This window comes from Artemia franciscana, unplaced genomic scaffold, assembly GCF_032884065.1.
Source record: "Artemia franciscana unplaced genomic scaffold, ASM3288406v1 PGA_scaffold_52, whole genome shotgun sequence".
In the NCBI taxonomy this organism is placed as follows: Eukaryota; Metazoa; Arthropoda; class Branchiopoda; order Anostraca; family Artemiidae; genus Artemia; species Artemia franciscana.
In genome coordinates, this window is record NW_027062693.1 from 369,364 (window position 1) to 386,025 (window position 16,662).

The 16,662-nt window shown below is 35.3% G+C and overlaps 1 long non-coding RNA gene across 3 annotated transcripts in view; it reads right to left on the minus strand.

The window, feature by feature from the left end:
• Window positions 1–5,326, minus strand: part of LOC136041949 (uncharacterized) — a 155,341-nt gene extending 150,015 nt beyond the window's left edge. For all 3 annotated transcript variants that reach the window (XR_010621136.1, XR_010621137.1, XR_010621135.1), the window contains exon 1: window positions 2,881–5,326. This is a non-coding gene — a long non-coding RNA (uncharacterized LOC136041949). The remainder of the gene's footprint in view (window positions 1–2,880) is intronic.
• Between the last annotated feature and the right edge of the window lie 11,336 nt (window positions 5,327–16,662).

The window sequence follows — 16,662 nt, forward strand, 5'->3', positions numbered from 1 at the left end:
TTATAGTTGTAACCTAGTATGGAAAGAACTTTAGCTCATAGTAACCAAGAATTTAAAAATGCGATTGAAAAAAAAATCATTGTGAAAACAAATTTAAATTCATAAAAAAAAGGTGAAACCACTCGAAAATAATGCCGGACCGAGACTAAAAGTACATCGTTGGGATCGCCATTGTCAAAAACCTCACACAGGAAACATAAAGCCCCTTAACCTTGAACAAAAAGAAAAATCACTTTTTGCTCGGGTATCTCTGATGCGTCATCTTTCTTCGTTTTTTCGTCTATTTTTTATCTTCCTTTTTTCCTCGTATTGTCTTCTTATTTTCTCTGGTTTCTTCTTTTTTTTACTCTGATCAGAAAATCCCACTTGGCATTAAAATATTCCAGGACTTGTAACTGCACGTCTTTGATAAGACTGTGGTAATAACAATGAGAGTTACCCAGATGGAAAAATTTACATTTTATGCAGAAAAACGACTGAAGCCTTCTTCAGAGATATTTGCTTTGGTTAGTTTGATGGCGCATCAAGGAGGGCTATGATCCCCGTTCTAAAATTGCGCAAATTTACCTATGCTAGTAACTTCTGATAGGCTACTTTAACCGAGAGACATATCATGTTTTTGAATTCCCGAAGACTCCATCACTCAAGCCATGGAGGTCGAGAGAGCTCCAGAAAAAAAAAACTGCTTAAATCAAGCAGTTCGTGGTAACGAACTGTAAGTGTGTAACCGAAACTGAAAACAAAATAAGTTTGAAATGTTTTCACCTTTCTTACTTTCATAAATAAAATTATCAAAACCTCAGTGAAGAAATTTCAATTTAACTGACAATACAAGGTCATTTTTTTTTTTTTTCGGTGAAGCAAAAATTGAGTTCTAGTCTTGAGAAGGCATAGGGGTTATCAGCCCTTCTCGTGTTAATTTTTGCTCGTTTTGAGTTTGACTAGGCTATTTATTGTAATTTCTGTTCGTTTTGAGTTTATTTTATTTATTGATAGTGATTTGGGGTAGTTTTATGCTTGGAAGATTATTTGACTTTATTTTTGCTCATTCTTGGCTTAGTAGAGCTCTTTACTTTTCTTTAAAAAAATTGTCTTGTGGAAAAAGTTTTAAATTAATACCATACAAAGATAGGACCTTCGCTAAGGCTCTTCTATCAGCTGAATCAAACGCTTGTTCATAATCTATAAAAGCGAGGACCGAAGGCGTTTAATGACTCAGGTACTTCTCAATTATTAATCTAAAAGTGAAACTTAGGTCGATACAGCCTCTACCCTTCCTAAAACCACACTGCCCTTCTCTTAAAAATCTATCCACAGCATACATCGTTAGGTACTTCCCCTTTTTCAAACTGATAAGGGAAAACAAGGTTCATGAAACATTCCCAGTTCTGTTAACACGCACTCGCCTACAAACAAAAATACTTAGTCCCCTTAACCCTGGCAATGATCCTTGTAAGCTTCAAGCCAATCAAAAAAAAAAAAACAATTTATATTTGGCCCTTTTTTAAGGCTGCAAATTTGAAGGGGCCCGCCCGTTCAAATTAAAATTTGTCTTGAACATTAGGGTCCGCTTGACCAGAGACTTACAGTTTTAAGTGCCAATAAACCGCTCAAGAAAAAATAAATGCTTATTGGCCCTTTTCAAACCCGCGTTTAAGACAAAGTAACAATTTTTTTTAAAGGAATTGGGGTCCCCTTGACCCAATGACTTTGATATACAAGTTTTTATGCCAATCAAAACAACATTATCCGGCCCCACTTTTTGGGAGCCCATGCCCCTAAACTAAGTTTTCTTCTTGTCTAAGGATCACTTGGTCAAAGAACTTACAGGTGTAAGTTTAAAGCTGCCTTGCGAAAATAGTCTTTTGGACCATTTTTCTGGAAAGCCAATACATATAAATATATATAAATATAAATATATATATATATATATATATATATATATATATATATATATATATATATATATATATATATATATATATATATATATATAAGTTGTCTGTGTGTGTGTGTGTGTAAATAAATAAGTTGTCTGTTGGGGTGGCGCGAAGCGCCACCCCAACAGCTAGTATATATATATATATTTGTATCAAGGACTTAAAAGATATGTTTTGAACCGATAAAAAATGCCCTTTTTGGACAACCCCCCTTTTTTGAAGGGGGTGGCGTAGCCCAAAGTTTTTTTTCACTAAGTTCCCCTTAGCTCAAAAACTTACGGCTACAAGTTTCAATCTAATCAGGTTCAAGGTCAACAAACTCTCTGGACCATTTCTAGGCCCACACAAATCCTTCTTCCTCCCCCCACAAAATGGCTGATCCGCTAAGCCCAGGCAACAATTCTTGAAAGTTCCAAGCTAATAAGAGAAAAGGGATTATAGACCATCTTCGGGCTATATGTTTGGGAAGCCCTAGCCCCAACTTTATAAAAAGAAGATCTTCGGCTCTTTTATGGGTCCCATTTTCGAGAAACTGAAAATTTCTTTGCACTTTTTCTTGTGCATTGAGGTAAAAAGTACATATTTTGTTCAAGGCCGTATTCAAGGGAGGGGTTAGGGGGTTTATATTCCCAACCTCCTGTAAAGCCTCACGTGAAGTGACACACGAGTCACTTACTTAAAGAGAAATAACATTGAACACAAGAGTTGAAATCAAATAGATTACAAAAATTAGATAAATTAAATAGATTAAATAGACTCCATTGAATAGACACGACCAAACAAGAAATAAAAGTGTTCCTGACACTTTTGCTGTCATGAACATGACAGCTAATTTGCATCATATTCCATACAATATGGTTCGCTGCCGTTACCGGATTGAAGTCTGACCTTACAGAAGAAGTAAACAGAATTTGAACATTTTTTTTTTTATGTATTTTACCTTCATTATTTCTTCGTCTGTTACCTCACTGATAAAACTGACGAGGTATCCGACCTATGTTTTCCTTCATTTCTAATGGTCTTTGACCCGTTTCCTTAGTGTTTGCCGTTGGAATCTCGTTATGCCTAGAAATTTTGTCACCATACATTTCAATAATAAGAAAATAATAGCACAAAAATTGGCGAGAAATTGGCAATTTATAGAAAGATTAAAAAAACAATAGGTACAAACTGATAAATGTCAACATTACAGGTTCAGGGTTTGACCCCTCTCCCATTCCCTGCATATGAACCTTCGGATAGGTAATAGTTTATCGATGATTATTCAATAAAATTCGGTAAAATAAAGTACGTCCTTTCGAAACCTAATTTTACTCACCGGACACTAATTGTATATCTGCAGGCTATATTTGTTCATTTATCTGTAAATTTTTCTCAAAAAGGGCACAACACCTTTTCCTGAAAACTGGCATACTGCCATTTTCCAGTGTAAAAAAAAAAAACCATCTAGATAGGTCAAGACTTCGGCAAAAATCTTTCAGGCCTCAATTTCGAAAAAAAAGATTCATATAAAATGAAATCACTAATGCTTAGAATAGTTAAAACATATGTTACTGAAGATGAATATTTGTGCTAAGTATTTTAAAAGACACATTATAATTTAATTTGATCTTTGATATTGCAGAACAATTTGTCGGTATAAACATGTAAAAAGATTTGCCAAATAAAACAAATCGAGATTAAATTTGTTTTGCGGAAGGAATTAAAAACAACTATTTTTCTTTTTAGTGAGCCAAGCTCAGTCCCCTGGTAAAACAAACTCAAAAATTTCAAATTCAAGTTTCAAAATTATAGAAGTTCAATAATTACTAAATACAATTAATGGATGTGAAAACCTAAAGAGAGATGTCATAAACGGCAAGTTTTTAATGTTTTACAGCTATTTTTGTACAACTTGCCTTGATAATTTCCAGTATAGGGTCACCAAATTCCAGGATAACATAATTATGTTTAAAATATTATGTAATTATGTAATAATAATTATAATATGTAATTATGTAATTATATTATGTAATTATGTATTCAAATATTATGTAATTATGTAATTTAAGTGCATATTTATATTAGTGCTCTAATGTTTCTATGAAATAAAGAAATCTTAATCACTTTCATGGTCACGAATATCTGTCTATTCAGATTTGAAATACGAAAAATGGTGTATAAGCCGTGTATGGTAAAAACGCATTTTTCAAGCAAATGAGCTTTTGTTGAGGTAACGTTAACCTTTTCAAGCAATTTCAATTTGATATGGTACCAATAAACAAGTCCAATATTACCTCCCTCATTTCGAGGGAGCGCACACTTTCTGTCATCTGATGTATACCTCAGAACGTCACCTGTGCCGCATAGTCTTGCCACGCTTAGCACAGTTTCCACCATGCTTGGCAGGTCCACCTGGTGTACATTGAAAGTCAGCATCTCCTCGGGTAATTAAGATGAAAACAAGCTCAATCTCCCCCCCCCCCTTTGACATTTCAGAGCAGAGATATACACAGGGAGGGTGTCTGGCCTCCACAATCCTAGATATTCTTGAAACTCTGAGAACTTCCACTCTAAATTATCAAATAATATTCATTTTTCTTTTATTATTCTCTTCCCTCCAATTTTCACGTTTTATCCCCCCCCATAAAAAACCTGTGTAAGTGCCTGTCTATCATGAGATTTTTTTTTTCTTCCACAATTTCCACACTTCAACCATGTCGTGTTTTTAGCACAGATGTAGCACACCTCAAACCACGTAGGTCACGCTCTACTTGGTATACAAGGTTTTAAAGTGGGCAATCCCTCTGATACAGTAAATGACTAAGAAATATCTTATTAAATCCGAGAAAAATGGGATTCAACAAAATAATAGCCACAACATGAATGAGTTAGTAATTAGCAACAGTACTTGGAAATGCAAGTATATACCTCTTTAAATTATATAGTCGTGCTCAAAACGAAAGGGCGTATCCCATATTTTCCATAATTTTGGAAGAGATGAAAATTCAATCGTTTTTGCAACGAGTCAGTCTAAGTTCAAGTTCCATTTATTACAATCAATAAACAATCAAACAGTTCGTGGTAACGAACTGTAGTAAGGAGCGACCCGGCTCAATAGTAAACGAAACTCTAAAAGACGGAATTTTGATACTGATAGATACATAAAAAAAAATCAGATTTTTCTGCTGATTTTAAGCATATAAATTTCATTAAATTTAGTCTTACTTATCAAAAGTTAAGAGCCTGAGAAAATGTGCCTTGTTTTGGAAAATAGGGTGAAACACTCCCTAAAGTTATAAGATACTAGCTGTTGGGGTGGCGCTTCGCGCCCCCCCCCCCCCAAGCCCCCCCGCGCGCGTAAGTCGTTACGCGCCATATTAGTTACGCGCCATTGTAGTTGTGTCCCTATGTCCCACCTGTGAATATATATATATATATATATATATATATATATATATATATATATATATATATATATATATATATATATATATATATATATATATATATATATATATATATATATATATATATATATATATATATATATATATATATATATATATATGTTTTTAACTACGTAAAACTTGCGAATATACAACATTCTTTGCTGTCCCATTGTCTGTGCATATAAATAGATTTTCAGGTTTACCGACTCTTGAACATGCAACATATAATGGTCCATGGGAAAACAATCCGTATTCAGATCTATACCTCATGATTCTAATGATTGCCCTTGAGCTTTGTTGATGGTGATTGCTAATCGACCATTCCCTGAGTCGCCATCGTCATTTATATATCCCCCTGTGCACCCCGGCGTCCCCTTTGTAGTTATGTCCCTGTGTCCCGGTCGTCATTTATATTCCCTGTGTCCCGGTGGTCATTTGTGTCCCGGTGTTCCAGTCTGTGATTTCTCTTTGAGTGTCCCGGGCGTCATTTATATTCCTTGTGTCCCGGTGTCCCGGTCTTTTTTTAGTTTTTTTAGTTTTTTTTTTTACTTATGTCCTGGTCGTCATTTATACTCCCTGTGTCCCGGTCGTCATTTGTGTCTCGGTGCTTTGTTGATTGCTAATTTATATTATATTTATATTTATATTTTTTATATTTATTAATATTTTTTTAGTTTTCTTTTTCTCTTATTTTTCAGTTTTTTCCTTTTTTTAGTTTTTTCTTTTTTAGTTTTTAGTTTTTTTTTGTTTTTTACCTTTTTTTAGTTTTTTTAGTTTTTTTAGTTTTTTAGCTTATTTAGTTTTTTTTATTAGTTTTTAGTTTTTTTTTTTAGTTTTTGCCTTTTTTTAGTTTTTTCAGTTTTTTTTAGTTTTTAGTTTTTTACCTTTTTTTAGTTTTTTTTTAGTTTTTTAGCTTTTTTAGTTTTTTTCTTTTTAGTTTTTTTTGTAGTTTTTACCTTTTTTAGTTTTTTTTCTTCTTTTGTATTAGTGTGAAATAATTCAGACGTCATATGCGGACAAACACAACGTCACTCGACAGACAGACAGACAGACATAACCCACAAACAACTTATTTTTATATATATTTATTCATATTTTTTTAGTTTTCTTTTTCTCTTTTATTTTTCAGTTTTTTCCTTTTTTTTAGTTTTTTTCTTTTTTAGTTTTTAGTTTTTTTTAGTTTTTTACCTTTTTTTAGTTTTTTTTTAGTTTTTTTAGTTTTTTAGCTTTTTTAGTTTTTTTATTAGTTTTTATTTTTTTGTAGTTTTTGCCTTTTTTTATTTTTTTCAGTTTTTTTTTAGTTATTAGATTTTTACCTTTTTTTAGTTTTTTTTAGTTTTTTAGCTTTTTTAGTTTTTTTTCTTTTTAGTTTTTTTTTGTAGTTTTTACCTTTTTTGGTTTTTTTCTTCTTTTGTATTAGTGTGAAATAATTCAGACGTCATATGCGGACAAACATGACGTCACCTGATCCACGATCCACAGATCCACAGACAACTTATTTTTATATATATAGATTAACGAAAATCACACCAACGCATTGAGCATATCAGAGAACCTTACTGTAGAAGTTTCAAGCTCGTATCTACAAAAATGTGGAACTTAGTATTTTTTGCCTGAAAACTGATCACGGGTGCGTGTTTATTTGTTTGTTTTTTTGTTGTTTTTTTTTCCAGGGGTGATCGTATCGACCAAGTGATCCTAAAATTTCGCGGGAGGCCTCATTCTAACGAAAATTAAAAGTTATAATGCTCTTTTTAGATGACCAAAAAGTGGAGGGCACCTAGGCCCCCTCCCACGCTCATTTTTCCCCAAAGTCAACGGATCAAAATTTTGAGATAGCCATTTTGTTCAGCATAGTCGAAAAAACATAATAATTATGTCTTTGGGGTTGACTTACTCCCCCACAGTCCCCGGGGGAGGGGCTGCAAGTTACAAACTTTGACCAGTGTTTACATACACTAATGGTTATTTGGAAGTGTACAGACCTTTTCAGGGGGATTTTTTGGTTGGGAAAGGGGGTTGAGGGGAGGGGCTACGTAGGAAGATCTTCCCTTGGAGGAGTTTGCCATGCTACAAGAAAAATTCCATGAATGGGGCGCAGGATTTTCTAGCACTATTAAAAAAAAAACAATGAAAAAATAAATATGAAAAAGTATTTTTCACTGAAAGTAAGGACCAGCATTAAAACTTAAAACGAACAGAGATTATTACGCATATGGGGGGTTCATCTCTTCCTAAATACCTCGCTCTTTACGCTATAGTATTTTTAGTAATTTCAACTATTTATTCTACAGCCTTTGTGATTCAGGGTCAATCTCAAAGGAATTAGGACAAAATTAAAGCTTTAGTGTAAAGAGCGATGTATTAACGAGGGGGCAAACCCCCTCGTTATTAGTTAATTTGTAAGTTACGTATATTTTTTACTAATAAAAATTTTCGTTAAAAATTAAAAATTCTAGTTGCCTTCTTAAGTAACCGAAAAATTGGAGGTCAACTAGGCCTCCTCCCCCACCCTTTTTCTCAAAATCGTCTGATCAAAACTAAGAGAAAGCCATTTGGCAAAAAAAAATTAATACGCAAATTCCGTTTTAATTATTCATTTGCAGAGAGCCAAAATAAAACATGCAAAATTTTTTTTGCATCAAAATTTTTGCCCCCTTTGAGTTCATATTCTTACGAAGCATTACTGTTATTAAATAAAAAAGCAAGTTTTTTAGTTGAAAGTAAGGAGCGACATTAAAACTTAAAACGAACAGAAATTACGCCGTGTATGAAAGGGGTTCCCTCCTCAACGTCCCGCTCTTTACGCTAGAGTTATTTACTGTTTTATAAAGTAGAATTGAGAGAAAAAGTCAAACTTAAGCGCAAAGAGCGGGACCTTGAGGAGGAAACAGCCCCTTTCATACACGGAGTAATTTCTGTTCGTTTTAAGTTTTAATGTGGCTCCTTACTTTCAGTTGAAAAACTTGTTTGTTTTTTTATTTAATCACAAGTAAAAGATTCCTAAAGGCTGGATTGCCCGTTATTTGGGAGCAACTTATACTAGCTTATAAAAAATAATTCTAAACACACCCATACTAAACTACACCTGAAAATAAATGAATGAGGAACAAAAATCAACTGAATGTTCCAACAAATATTACGATCGCATGGCATGTCACGAGAACCCCGCAATCAAAATCATACAATAGTTTTCCCTACCTCATCCAGGAACTAAAGCTAACTAAACAATACCCAGCAAATAAATCAAATCTTAGTAATCACGGCGTAGTAATACAGGACTTTCGTATCAGGACAATCCGTGATTTTGTCTTAGACCTAAGTAAAGAACATTGTCTTAGACCAGGGTACTTCGTATCAATGGAGTTGTTGTAGAGACTTCAAAAAGGGCTCATTCGATTGGAAACTGAAATGGCTAGTTTCTTTTAAATAGTCGAAAGTGATTGGAAGGCGACTACCCCCCACGCCCACCCTTTCCTCAAACACATGCAATCAAAATTTTAAGATAGCCATTTTGTGGGACGCAGTTAGAAGATCCGGAAATTATATCTTTGAGGATGACAAATCTCCCAGCCCTCAGGGCAAGGGTTGTAAGTTATGCCCTGGGGGCGTATAAGGTTTTTATAGAAAGCGATGTCGTAGAAACGTCAAAAAGTGCTCATTCGATCGGATCTTAAAACAGCTAGTGAGCTTTTTAATAGGCTAGTCGAAAGTGATTGGAGGACAACTAAACCCCCTCCCACTTAAACCCTTTCCCCAAACACATCCAATCGAAATTCTGAGATAGCTATTTTGTTCTAAGTAGTTGAAAGGTTCGAAAATTATGTCTTTGAGGATGACAATCCTCCCACAGTCCTCAGGGCGAAGGTTGTAAGGTATACCCTGGGGGCATATAAGGTTTTTATAGAAAGCGTTGTCGTAGAAACTTCAAAAAAGGCTCATTCGATTGGAAATTGAGAGATCAAGTGCCCCTTTTGATATTTGAAAGTAATCGGAGGGTGAGTGACCCCCCCCCCAACACCCTTACTTTCTCCAATCACTTTCGATCAAAATTTTGATACATCCATTTTGTTCAACGTGGTTGAAAAATCTTGAAATTATGTCTTTGAAAATGAAAACCCCCACAGTCCTCAAGACAAGGATTATAAGTTATGCCTTTGGGGCATGTAAGGTTTTTATAGAAAGCGTTGTCGTAGAAACACACACAAACGTTGTATTGTCCCGAAATGCATCTAACAGAAGTTTTGAGATAGCCATTTTATTCAAAATGTGAATAAAATGCTATATGATCTAAAGATCATATAGCAAGGCTTTTGGGGTTGATACTAACCACCAAAGCCTGGGGGCGAGGGCTGTAAGCTATGCCACGGGGCATTTAAGGATTTTATGGAAGGGATGGTTCTTTAACTTTAGAAGAGGCTCATTTGGTTGAAAGTTTGAACTTTTAGTTCTTTTTTAAGCGTAAAAAGTGACGGAGGGCATTTAGCTCCCCCTCTAACAACCCCTCTTTTCACTAAACAAGTCTGATTGAAATTATGACATAGCAATTTTGTTCAAATTAGCCCAAAGAACGTATTACATACCAAAGAACAATCATGGTATGTAAGTTATACCATGATTGCATATAAAGGTTTTATGGAATGGGGGGTCGTACAAGCTTCAGGTGGGGCTCGTTTGATTGAAATTGGAAGTGATAGCACCCTTATTATGAGTCAAAGTGATTTGAGAGCAACTAGTCCCCCCCCAGCTCACCATTTCTCTTAACACTTCCAATCAAAATGTGGAGGTAACAATTTTGTTCATCGTAGTTGAAGGGTCCGAAAATGATATCTGTGAAGCAGACCCCCCCCCGCTACAGCTCTCAGGGCAAGGGTTGTAAGTTATGCCCTAAAGGCATATAAAGTTCTTATAGAAAGGGTGGTCGTATATGCTCGCGAGGAGACTCTTTGAATTACTAATCAGAAGTTCTAGTGCTTTTTTAAGAATCAAAGTTATCAGACTGCAGCTAACCTCCCCCCCCCCACATACACACACAAGCACGTCGTCTCTTCCCAAGATGCATCCAATAGATATTTTGAGACAGGCCGTTTCTTCAAAATAGTCCAAAGATCAAATAAGAAGGCTTTTAAGGTTAATATAAACCACCAGGGCCTAAGGGCAAGGGTTTTAAGTTATGCCCCTGGGGCATTTGAAGTTCTTATAGAGAGAATAGTTGTATAAACTTTTGAGGCGGCTCATTTGGCTACAATTAGAAGTTCTACTTCCCTTTTAAGGGTCAATAGTGATGGAAGTCAACTCCCCCCCCCAACTGCCCCTCTTTTCATCAAATGTACATGATTGAAATTGTGCTATAATAATTTTGTTTAAAATAGTCCAAAGAACATATAACAATGCCTCCAAGATTGGAATATCCTCCGGAGTCCTGGGACAAGGGCTTTAAGTTATGCCCTGGGGGCATATAAGGTTCTTATGGAATGGGTGGTCGCTTTAAGTTCATATGGATTTTAAATTGGGAAGTTATAATGTCCTTTTTAGATTCAAAGTGATTTAAGACCCCCCCCCCCCACACCCGTCATTTTCCATATCAAACATCCAAACAAAGAGACAAACATTTTTTCAGCATTGTTGAAGAGCTTAGTAATTATGTGATTGGGGATGTAAACCCCCCTTTGAGGCCTCAGGGCAGGAGTGGCAAGTTATGCAACCTGTTCATTGTTTACATATAGTATATGTTATTCAGAAGAGGTATACATGTTTGACTTACTAAGGCTACTAAAGTTACTACTGCTACAACTGCTGTTGCTTCAACTGCTACCAAAGTACTATTACTACTACCACTACTATCACTAAAACTAATAATTCTGTAGCGAGTACTACTAAGGCTGAGGATATTGAAAACAATATCTAAGGAAACGTTGAGGGTAAATTTGAACTTAATCAAAGCATACTATGTGTATACAGATTGCTTCCTATCTGTAGCCTATAAAGATTGCTGATACGGGCGTATCAGCAATATTTTTGGAACGGCTTATCATACCAAGAGGAAACTTCAGGGGCATCATGAGTGGGATGCTCAGTTGACCAAAAGGCGAAATATAACAGTTACTACTGTTTATTACTGCTGTTTCAGCTGTTACTACTAATGCCACTACTACTATGATACTAGTACAATTAAGGCTACACGTATGAAGGTAAAAAATTGGCAGAACATTGAGAGGGAAATTGAACTAAATCAAAACACATTATAGGCATGTAGATTGTCAAAAGGGTGTATCCCAAGAATTGATTTGGGTATTAAGTTGAATCTTTTGGAGAATGCTTAAGGGGGAAGATCAATTGACAAAAAGGTAATATATGCTTGTCACTATTAACATTAATGTCACTGCTACTTTTCCTTATGCAACAACTGCTACTAAACTACTCCAACTACTGCTTCAATTGCAACAACTTGTAAATTTTAGAGTATTAAGGTGAAAAGGGTGTCAAAAGGGTGTCCAAAGCGCATCCAAATCAGCAATATTTTTGGAAAGGATTAACGTGTCTAGGTAAAAATTCTGGGGCATCATGAAAGTGATGTTCAACTGACCAAAAGGCAGTATGCACATGCTACTATCATTAATAATACTGCTGCTACTGCTACTACTGCTAATACAACACTAAATAATTTCTTAGACCACACTGCTTTTCCATTTACGAAAAAAATTTCCATTTTTTTTTTTTTTTTTTTTTTTTTTTTTCATAAATGGAAAAGCAGTGTGGTCTAAGAAATTATTTACGTCAAGCCTACGGGTGGCAAAAGACCAATTCAGTTTTAGTATTTTTGAATTTAGCAAAAAAACATGCAAATATAATTACACAACAAAAGTTTTTAGAAAAGTGCAAAATAAACAAAATCATTTCGTTTTAAGTATCATTTAAATACATTTAATGAGATTAATCACACGAGAAAGGTAAATTTACTATAAATTAATTTGTAAATTTGTAAGTTATAAATTTTTATAATGTCTTAAAAATAGTCTTAAATTGTTGTAATTTTCTCCTTTTTTGTTGTTTTTTTTTTCCGTTGAGAAAGGCTCCCGGACGTGGGTCCGAAATATTAGGAGTATTTTTATTTTTTGGTTAGCTAAAGTGTAGTTTTTATTTTATTTTGTTGTCACTGCTTTATAAGAAATTAAACCCGTTTTTCTTCAATTATACATTTTTTTTTTTCGTAATACAACACTAACACTGTAACTACTTTTACTACCACCGAAACAACTGTGATAATATTACTATTAAGGCTAAGTCTATGAAGGTAAAATTTGAGAGAATATTGATGGCAAAGTCAAACTAACAAAAGAGACTATGTGCATTTAGATTTACAAAATAGCGTATCTTAAGAATTGGTTTGTGTATTAAGTTGGAACTCTCCGAAAATACTTAAAAAGGATGATGAATTGACCAAAAGGCAATTTGTGCACACTACTACTAATACTACTGCTACTGCACCATTTACTATTTATGCTACTGCTATTACTATTGCTCCAACTACTTCTTCTATCGCAACTGCTTGTAAGGGTAAGGGCATTAGGATGAAAATTTCAAAAAGTATACGACTATACAGGTAGCTAATCGACAAATCATAGCAATGGCTAATTGTATTAAGTTGAGTAGTTATACTACTGCTGTAACTACTATTATAACTATGCCAATGAGTATGAAGGTGGAATTTTCAGAGAATATTTCTGGATTTTTTTTTTGTACGGATGACAACCTGCCATCCGTAAGCAGGTTGTCAAAAGAGCATATCAGCAATATCTTAGGAACAGTTTCGTATGCGAAATTAAACCTTACAACGCTTGTTGTGGGGGATGTAGAACAAACCAAAAGACAATATTTGCATCATAATACTACTGCTTCTACTCCTACAACTACTACTACTGCTACTATTATTATTACTACTACTACTACTATTATTATTATTACTGCTACTACTACTACTACTACTACTACTACTACTACTACTAAAGCTAAGACTACTACTATTAATTCTACTCCTACTACTATAACTACTGGTGCTACTGATACTACTAAAAAATCTAAGGGTATTATGGCGAAAATGTTGGACAATATTGTAACTATATTGAAATAAATCGAAACACACTGTGCCCACATAGGTTGTCAACAACCTACTGCACAAGCTAAGGGTATTAAGGTGAAGCTTTCAAGGAATATTTAGGTGGATACGAATCAAAACTGTGATCATGTAGATTGTCGATAGGGTTGCAAAGCAATATCACAATAACAGTTTACATTATTAAGCTAGACATTTCAGGGTAAGTTGTGACATATTTCGAACTAGCCAGAAGACACTATGACCAGACACTTCTGCGAAGACACTTCTACGGAGCAGAAATTAACATGAGAAGGACTCAAAACTCCGATGCATTCCCAAGTTCCCTCTTCAAAGATTTTGAGCCCTCCTTAAGTTAACCTCTGCTCGTTTTGAGTTTGACTCCGTTATTTATTGGAATTTCTTTTCGTTTTGGGTTTCATCTATTTATTGATGCTGACTTGTGGTAGTTTTACGCTTGGTAGATTATTTTATTTTTGCTCATTTTTGTTTTAATGGAGTTCTTTACTTTTCTTTGAAAAACTTATTTTGTGGAAAAAATTAATTACTTGCATTAAGACTGAGAATCTTTGCATGATTCCAGTTTGAATAAGGTGACACACGCCCATCTATCGGCAAAAAAGTGGGCGGTTGTGAGACAGGATTGTAGGAGGTGTCGCAGCTCTAATGTTTACCTTCAATCATACATAATTAAATTCAGTGAAATATTTATGTCCTATTTTCCTGTTACTATGTGTCTACGAGGTCCTGTGATGGTGCAGTGGGTTGACCTCAGCTTGGTAACATGGGACCCAGGGTTCAAACTCATCTGCAGCAACAAACTGCAGGACCAACGCAAGGATTAACCCACACAAGAAGTGTGATTAATCCAATAAATAATCCCATACAAGCATCTGTGAGGAATAGGCAAATTGTTAATTTAGGGCCCTTGAGCTTTAGGCTCTGGGAGTATTTCCCTTAAGGTAGACCGTATGGCGTAAAAAAGTCGCTTAACGTAGGATTTATCATATAGTACAATACCAGGAAGGGCTGCAGTACTTCCCTGAGAGATGAGAGGCTCAGTCTATAAGTTTATAAAGCCTTTGAAGAGCCTTCTATGCAAGCGAAAAGTTATACCACTTGTATAATATCAATTTGAAACCTCGGTATGTAGTTGTTCGCTAAAAGTTGTGCTTGATGGTACTCAAGGACCCCAATTAACGAAAATACTTTTCCTAATCTTGGAGGGGTGATCAATTAATTGGTTTCTTCAATGAAAGTATCAAAAAGATACATTTCCAAATCCCCCTAATTGGTACCCCTTATAATGTTACATCAAAGGAGTATTCAATGATTGCTTGGGTGCCTCAAGGGAGTATACTAATCCCAGCCCATTTTTTGGATTATAAAGGTGAGATCCACTCCAATAATTTTCCTCTTCCAACATGGATTTTAGGGAATTTTCGCCCTTCCAAATCCCCCTGATTGGCGTCCCTTATAATGTTACATCAAAGGAGTATTCAATGATTGTTTGGGTGCCTCAAGGAAGTATACTAATTCCAGCCCATTTCTTGGATTATAAAGGTGAGGTCCACCCCAATAATTTTCCTCCTCCAACATGGACTTTAGGGAATTTTCTCCCTTCCATAAAGATCACAAATTTGTATCCAAGAATAATTTTTTCTCGCGTTTCCAATCCCTTCAAGAGAAGTCCTCAACCCCCCCCCCCAAGGCCTAGACCCATGTTCACCGTATATAGAAGAAACTTGTCTTTGGGTTCAATTTTGGGAATAACGCCCTTATTTCCTTATGTGACGTCAATGTCGTCATATTGACAGAAGAATGTCACTGAAATTATCACTGGTACCGACTCTTGTCTGAAGCACTCCATATATCTCAGATGTAAGCATATTCCTTAATTAAATTAAAGTACCAGGGGAACGAGCTTCACTCTGTGAAAAAAAAAGACTCTCTTTCGCAAAACTCTCTAATCCTTTTGCACACATTCCAAGTGGTTGGCGTGCTAGATTGGAAATCCTTTGTCCGCGAGGACAGGGGTTCAGGTCCTGGTGTTGCTGGTTATTTGGTTGGAAAGGGGATCAGTGGCGTGACTGTAAGCTCAGCTTGGAGAAATCTGGGGAAGGCAAACCGGGAAAGGCGGGCAAAACCACAGGATGGCTACCCCCAGCCCCCGTTGCACTTCCTGGTTGAAAGGCGATGAAACAGAAATCAGCAACGCCGGTTGGGACTGTAAAGTACTATGCCGTATTATTTACCCTTTTTTTTACCTTTAACATATTTATATCGATAAATTATTCTGCACTGTCAACGATCAAATTAAATTGTTATGTTCTTTTGAAATATTTATCACAGAAACTCATGTTCAGCAACTTATTATAACTATTCCAAATATTTGTGACGTCATTAATATGTAAATATTTTCCTTTACAAGATTTAGACCCTAAAGAATTTTCCCCAAGTTGTGACCTATCTAGTGGTTTTTTAACACTGGAAAATGGTAGTATGCCAATTTTCAGAAAAAAATATTACCATTTTCAAGAAGAAATTTGCAGATAGATAAATAAATATATCAAACAGTTCATGGTAACGAACTGTAGTAAGGAGCGACCCGGCTCAATAAAAAACGAAACTCTAGAAAACGGAATTTTGATACCAATAGTCACATCGAAAGAATTGAATTTTTATGCTGATTTTAAATTTATAAGTTACATCAAATTTAGTCTTACCCATCAAGAGTTACGAGCCCGAGAAAATTTGCCTTATTTTGGAAAATAGGAGGAAACATCCCCTAAAAGTCATAGAATCTTAACGAAAATCACACCATCGCATTCAGCGTATCAGATAACCATGCTGTAGAAGTTCCAAGCTCCAATCTACAAAAATGTGGAATTTCGTATTTTTTGCCAGAAGACCGATCACGGGTGCGTGTTTATTTATTTATTATTTTTTCCCAGGGTGATCGTATCGACCTAGTGGTCCTAGAATGTTATGAGAGGGCTCATTATAACGGATATTAAAAGTTCTAGTGCCCTTTTTAAGTGACCGAAAAAATTGGAGGGCACCTAGGCCCCCTCCGACGCTCATTATTTTACCAAAGTCAATGGATAAAAATTTTGAGATAGCCATTTTGTTCAAAATAGTCGAAAAACCTAATGACAATGTCTTTGAGGAGAAAGCT